The sequence below is a fragment of the Cupressus sempervirens genome, chromosome 10, assembly GCF_028749045.1.
Source record: "Cupressus sempervirens isolate cs-2001-9-10 chromosome 10, ASM2874904v1, whole genome shotgun sequence".
NCBI lineage: Eukaryota > Viridiplantae > Streptophyta > Pinopsida > Cupressales > Cupressaceae > Cupressus > Cupressus sempervirens.
The window spans coordinates 330,536,656-330,544,933 of record NC_143127.1 but is presented as its reverse complement, the minus strand read 5'-3'; positions in this window follow the sequence as shown (position 1 = coordinate 330,544,933).

Genomic DNA, 8,278 nt, shown 5'->3' with positions numbered 1-8,278 from the left:
GATCTGCATGGAGGTAACCCTACTATTACTAAACTCTTTTATAAGGAACAAGATGATGGTAGACTATTTATAGATGGTAGGTAAGTAACTATTGATGAGGAAGTTATTTGTATGGCTACTAGCATCCCTTCTATTGGGAAAAAAATTATAGGGATAGAAGGTTATCAGACATAGCTCAAGAAGATTTCTCATGTGTGACAAGGAAAAGAGTGCACTATTTAAAGTTGACAAAACCTACTACTCACCCCATGCTATCAAAAAGGTTTCTAGAAAGGTTCTTAGGTCTATTATGGAATTTATTACCCTTGATGGTAGGTTTTTTGGGGTTTTTACTTACCATTATGTGTTGCTAAATCATTATTTTCATAATAGGAAGTTCTCAATTCTATATTATTTTTAAACTTCTTTAAATACCAATATTAATAGAATTAGGTCAAAGGAAGACCTTAATCCCCCTATCAATGATGGTCTTACAATCTTGATTTATGAACATGTCAAGGATAATATTGTTGGCACTTTTATTCATTAGCACCATTTAGAGTTAAACAACAAAATCTCATGAAGAGGATTTTTTACACACTTGGATCAGTGGGTACTTTGAATCGAATGAGGAGGGTGTGAAGCTTTTTCATAAAAAAGGAAAATCTCTAGCCTCCTCTTTAAGGAGGAAAAATACCCCAAAGCCCACCAAAAAATGACTGAGAAAGAGGAAGACAAAGAAATGGACAGTTTCTTCAGAAGTTGAGTATAATGAGAATGATGAGGAAATTTAAACTAACAAGCATGATTTGAGAGAGAACAAGAAGAAGACTATTAGGCTCTCAAACAAGACTCACGACCCTTAGGAGAAAACTAAAAAGCTTCCTCCTCCCTTTCAATCGAAGGATGAGGATACTATATATAAAGATATGGAGGATATTGAGCAATACAATATTGACCCCTACTTCTAATGAGAAAGTGAAGGGCTAAATTGATAAGGTTTACTAGTATAACATTAAGGCTACTAGGTAAAGCATGTTTTTGTGGTTGGTGCTACTACTAATAAGGAAGATGTGAACCTTGAACCTCTCATTGACCATTTTATGACTATCCTTGGTGATTCGCGATGTAAATATGTCATTGGTATTCTCTAGGTTGCTAGGAATGAGGTATTTGATTTCTACAAAGTAATTAAATGATCATTCTAGAAAATTAAACATATCCAATTGAAGTTAAGAGTGATGAAAAGTAAACACAACCTCTTAGGGGGAACTTCCATGGGGAAATAAATTATGGAAGGTATGAGATTAGGTATGGATGATAAGGGTGAGAAGATTAGTAAGGATAGGGATGCTAAAAAATTCAAAGAAATTATGTACAAGATTTTATCCTTGAAGGATAGAAATACTAGATTTGAGGTTGAGCTTAGGATCACTGGGGACCAAAGCTAAAAAATATTGAAGGCATCTATTTCTTATCTCACAATATTGGTGGAAAATTTGGAGAGCTCAAGTAATAACAAGGCCAATGTTTACATTGCCGACAAGAAAGATAGTCCTAGGAATGCTACTTTTGGCCCTAGTGAAAGAACTAGAGACATTGCCAGAAAGAAAGATCAACTTGTATTTAATGAAATTTAGGAAAGTAAAATGGCTACTAAAGATATGGAAACAATGGAGAAAGAAGTTATTGAACTTCTCAAATTTTTGGTCTAATGTGCTTTCATTCTTTGGTTTGTGCCTACTCTACTTTATCATTTTTTTGTGTCTATTTCCTTTGAATTGCTATACCTTGTGTTGTTTATGCCTCTTGGTTGCTCTTGTATTTTTTTGTGGTGTATCTTTATTTTACTATTCTTAATGTTTCAACTTTTAGTTTTCTTATTATAGAGGGTTTCAGGGTCCCTTCAAAACTAGTTAATCAAACATAGTCTCATGTTTATGTGATACCCTAGCCCCCAAAAATTAACCATACAATAAAATCTAAAAAATAACATAGAGATTAAGATCCACAATAATGCCTATTCTCATAATATAATCATAAGATTTTCATCCAACATACTTGAGTATAAGACCTTTTGGGTTACAACCAAATACATAAGCAAATACAGTAGCCTCCGTACAAGATCTTGCAAGATCCAAACCCTACCTAGTCGAGATCTATAATTTGGTAGAAAAACCCAAGAAGAATATAAACTTGTGCTTGCAAGCCACCAAGCAACCTTCTTATTTTTCCAAATTGTAGCTACTAGCTCTACTATGAAACTTCCCTCTTCTAAACTACTCCTTTCTAGCTGACTTCATCCATGTTGGATCCCTTGTTGAATGAATAGTGACTCTAGAATTCACAAGACGCTCTACTTATATCCAACTAAGCCACAGGTCAACACAACAATTTAAAAATTAAATAAACCCTCTTATTAAATACACCTTTTAGCCACAAGTCAACTCGGCAATAAATATTAAATACATGAAATAAGGAACTTTCCACTAACTTTTAAAATGCCACCTATACACCTTGGTAAATGAAATGCCCTTTTCCCATTTTTTCTCTATTATTACTTTTCTCTAATTTTTTTTGCTTTCTCTCTCCTCCATAATTATTTTTAATTTTTTTTAAAATTTAAATTCTGCCCCATTTTATTTTGTGATGCAAGATGCTTCAGCATCAGACTCCCCAAATAGATACAAAAGTATGTCCCATACTTTGATGTCAAAAGAAATATTTGCACACAATGTCATCTTCACTATAGGTTTCCAATCCATCCCAGATAGAAGAATAGATCTAAAAATCAAACATCTATGCTTGATCCACTCAAACAATAGAATCAAATGAATCTCAATAATCAACAAGCTCACTCCTAGGAAGAAACTAAACATAATGCTTCACCAACAATCTCTGCAATTGATTAGAACCACCAACAATAATATCCTCAAATATGAAATCCATGTTAAAAAATAAGGTAACTCCCAAATCAAATCAAACATATGTAAGGTCAAATTCATAATAAAAGCAACATATAAATCCTTAGCCATGTCAAACATATATAACTCAAGAACATACAGATCCATAGTATCATGTAGATCCTCAACCACATTAGAAACTAGTGAATTCATGCCAACAACATCCAACTCTACATTAATAGAAACATCCATATGTGAATTCTCACAATCAACAATCTTGTCATCCACTATAAGATGCTCTATAATTTTCATGTTAGATCCATCTAAGTTATCATTAAAAAAAATCCTCTTCAGCTTTAATGAAGTCATCCGTTACCTTTTCCTCAACAATAATTTTCCTTATTCTCTCCACAATCTTTTTAATTGGCTAGACCACTCTCTTTTGAATCGGTAGAATCTAGCTCCATAAATCTCTTTGAAACTCAATTATCCCTTCTTTAACTCGACTAGTCACACCAGCTTCCAATTGAGCAAATGTCTAAATGAAATCTTCATCTCTACCACATCACAAAGATCTACAATTATCCCAGGTTCTAATCTTCTTGGAGGCATCTTAAAAGATCTTCATAAACCCTCTACAACAAATCTCCAATTAGATTCAATCTTTAGATTCACTCAGCAAGATCAAGCCTTCATCTCTAATAAACTTCTGATGTAGTAGGAATTTGAGGGCACCCCTACTATAGGTAATTTGAATTCCTATAAATACACACATAATGGAAAAACAACAACAAGATACACAATTTGATACCGAATGAAACTCTTTATTCATATAACAACTATGTACATGTAATGTGCTCGACATTAAGACCTTCCAAGTTATGACCAAATATAATATAAATTACAACAAAAATAGTTATGCAAGATCTCTCAAGATCCAACTCAGTCCTAGCTAGTCCAAATCAACGCTTGGGTAGAAAACCCCAAGGAAATCTCAACGTGTTCTTATAAGCCCACCAAGTAATCTCCTAGCTTGCCAAGCCTTAACTGGTAGCCCTTCTTAAAGTTCGCTCCTATACTTCATTCTTTTCTCCAAGCTAGATGATCTACAATCTTCCTTAAGACTCCAAAAAATACCCCTACTTATACCCAACTAAGCCACAGGTTTCCCTAGGCCATTATGAATTAAAATAAACCCTTACATTAAATGCCCATGCAAGCCATAAGTCAAATGCAACAAAAATTAAGTACCTATACACAATTAAATGCCAAAAGTCAGCCCACAAACAACTTGGTCACCACAGAGACCAAGACCAAAACTAGTGTCAGAAAAACCATGCCAAGTGTCAAAATCACCACATAAATAACCAATCTCCCTTTATTGACCAAGCTACTCGGTCAATACAAGAACCAAGCATAACCAAGCCCTATAGTACGAACTGAGTTCCTAGTGTACATCGAGTATAATAAGAATCAAGGATGTTGCTGCATCAACTTCATCCTAGTTCCTAGTGTGAACTACCTCACATATGGTGATCGATCCACATGCTTAGGAAAACTCGCTCTACTACCACCTAATGCAGTGCAAGGCAGGAGAATCCCTAAAGGAGATGTCCTAGCCCCCAATAATTAACCACACAACAGAATATAAACAATAACACAAATATTAAGATCTTGACCAATGTCAATTCTCATGATATAATCATAAGATTTTCATCCACCATGCCCAACTGTAAGGCCTTTTGGGTTATTACCAAATATATAAGCAAATATAGAAACTACTCTATAAGATCCCATAAGATCCAAACCCTAGCTGGTCTAGATTTGCAATCTAGTAAAAAACCCCAAGAAAAATCTAAACTTGTGTTCGCAAGCCACCAATTTTTATTTTTATTTTTCCAAGCCACAACTACTAGCTCTATTAACTAACTTTTCTCTTCTTAGCTACTCCTCTCTAGCTAACTTTCTCCATGCTGGATACCATGTTGAATGACTAATGACTCTAGACTGCGCAAGACCCTCTACTTATACCCAACTAAGACACAAGTCATCCTAGAAAGTTACAAATTAAATAAACCCTCTCATAAAATACACCTTCAAGCCACAAGTCAGCTTGGCAACAAACATTAAATACATGAAATAATTAACTTTCCACCAACTTCTAAAATGCCACCTATGCACTTTGGTAAATGAAATACCTTTTTCCCTTTTTTTCTCTATTATTATTTTTCTCTAATTTTCGTCACTTTCTCTCTTCTCCACAATTTAAAAATAAAAAATTAAAATATACCCCATTTTATTTTGTGATGCAAGATGCTCCTACATCATTATGTCTAGCTATATCTCCATTGTCAAGAGTTTCTTTTGGTTAACACTTGTGGTCTTACATACTTTGTTGGAAAAAATATAATCTAGTACAATAAAGTAAGCCTTTACTGTGATTATTGTAAAATACATGAATAGAATGTTCACACCTTAAAAAACCTTCAGTCAAGTACCCATGTAATTTTCACATGTTGCTTGGGTAATGTGCAACAAAAAGGAAGATGAGATAAGGTAGTTTTAAAAGTAGGACAATTCTAATATTAAAGAGAAAAAAGGGCTTATCACCATTAATTAATTTTGATTTACCAACAGTATGGGATAAGTTTGTAACAAAAGTCATAAATGAAAAGTTTTTTTGCAGGATACTAATGATAGTAAGCCAAGATAGGAAATCTAAGGTTAATAAGCATTTATCATAAAAATCAAAATACCGCTCATAAGGAGCAATGTTACAAAGGTCTAGTGAACACATTCCATATAATTCGTGTTTCGTGTTTGGACAATACATAGTAAAAGAGTCTTAATTAGACAATGGAGTAGAAGATATGATGACAACGATGTGCATATTTTTAGTTGCCTCTATGGGTGTAGAGGACTCATATGCTGCTTGTGTCAAATTATAGTAAGAGACCCAATTGACTTTTTAAAATATTTTATTTATTGTTGGAATCAATCAAGTGCAATCAATTTTTTTATAGCAATTTTGCAAAGCAGATGTATTAATAACTTATTTTTTAATTATTCTAAACAAAAAAAAAATTAATTGCATTAAAAAAATTTAAGTACACCTTATTATTATAGGGTATAATTAAGAGAAAACATCTTCAATATGAACATAGAATATGAGGACTTGGTGTCAAAATAAATTCAATTTAATTAAAAAAAATTCAGGAAAAAAATGATTTTTTAATTTAAAAATTCGCATACATTTGGAAGGCCCATTTGACACCACGTTGATGAAACCCTTGGAATTTTGACGACTGTTTGCCAACTTAGATATCTAAGATTGTGCAAAGGAGAAGCTTGCAAGAAGGGGGAACTGAACATTTTCTCATTTTTCAGGTATGTTTGGTTTGCAAATACATATTAAATATTGCAGGCAATCCATAAATTATTTAAGCAGTGTGTGCCAGTGCCAAAAAGAGTAAAGTTAATAGTGAAGTGTGTGCGAGCGCACTAAAGATTAAATTTTACAGTGCTGGTTAGAATAAAAATAAATTGACAATTCTTATTTAATGGTTGAGTCTGAAAACCGGCCGATTATTAGAAGATTTCCATAATGATTACAGCTCTTCCCAGGGGTCAAACTAGTTTTTACAGGGAGGAGTTTGAGGGACAGCTATGTCATTGTTACAGGGAGGAGTTTGAGAGACAAGTATGTCGTTGTTTACATGAAGATCAGAAATTATCTGCATGTATTGTTCTTACTGAAGAAATTAAATAGTCTATTATTGGATGCCATTTCATATAAATTTAAAAAAAATAACCTCCTAATGACAAAATAATGAATTGAGATCAATTACATATGCGACTATCATTGCAAATCAGAAATACAAGATTTTATTAGCTAAACTAATCAACACACGAAGATAAGTTCGAATGTTGTTTATGTAAAATGCTTCGAATGAAATATATGCAAACTGCTTGACATAATGTTGAGTTAATGGAAGAGCAATTTGTTTTTGGTAATAAACAGGGCTGTGTACTACAAAATATGCATGCATTCCTCCATGGAAACAAATTCAAAGCAACGGTTCAAAGTGCGTACGATAAATGATTGTATTTAGGGAGATATGAAACACCACATATGAGCCATCAGCAATATCAAGTGAAAGTCTCATGAGATGCACACAAAAGGGAAGGTGGCTGCAATGAAGAAACAAGTTATCGACAAGGGATTTATGGGTCAAAGATACCTAACGTTTACATGCCTTGTACAGAGACCTAGCAAGTAAGAATAATAATAGGTGTTAATGTACAATGGTGAGCATACTTAGCAATTTAGGTGAAGTGATAATATGAAAGTGAGCATGTCTACACCCTTCATAGTTGGAAGAAAGAAAACAATTTAGCAGTGTGAATACAAGGGTAATAGGCATATGTAAATTCTTAAAATTTTGAATTCTCTGTTGGGATGCAACAAATTGGAATTAGAATAAGAATAAAATAGGAATACCTATTTCAATTTTAGCTCAAAAATGAGCATATGCTATTCCACTTAAGACCCGTTTGGTTGATGGAATAGGAATAGAAAAATTGGAATACGATTTTTATTTTCTGTTTGGTTAATGGAATAGGAATAGAAAAATATGGAATACAATTTTTATATTCCCATTTTGCCTCTAAAATGAGCTTATACCCATTCCAAAAAATAGCTGTTATTGGAAGAGCCACTCCTATTCCCAATATTACATTCCTATTTTCCATTTCTATGCTTGTGGCCAAACGGGCCCTTAAATAACTGGAAATGGAATACGTATTCCTATTCTGATTTTATTTATTTTAGAAAATATAAATTTTGGGTTCACGAGTTCTCCATCAAATTATGGCTAAACCAAAAAAAAATTGGAATACGTAACCCCTATTTATTCGAGAATAAGTATTCCTATTCCCATATTTATATTCCCACAATCAAACGAAATGGAAGTACATCTACAAAAATTTAACATACATAAGCTTCCTTAGCTTTTAAGAGTGCCACAACAACCTTAGAAAAGATAGCAATGACAGTCCAAAAAACATTGGCAATTGGAGCCAATCAAAATTGCATGATAATGCTTCGTATAAAGTGAAAATGAGGAGATAGTCATCAGGAAAGTACTTCTCCCTTATAATATGGAAGATCAGAGCATCATGGTTGATAAAAACAGACTTAGAAGGACATAAAATATTGATATATGAAATACAGTTTCATGATAGAGGTAAAGCTCTTGTCTATGAAAACAGTTTGGAGAGCATAAAAGTTATGAAGACTGCTAAAGGAATGTCTTGTGTAATCCCTTGCTAAGGTAAATTCTGAAGATTGATGTTTCAAATGCGCTCAAAATCATTAGTTCGACCAGCATTCTCTA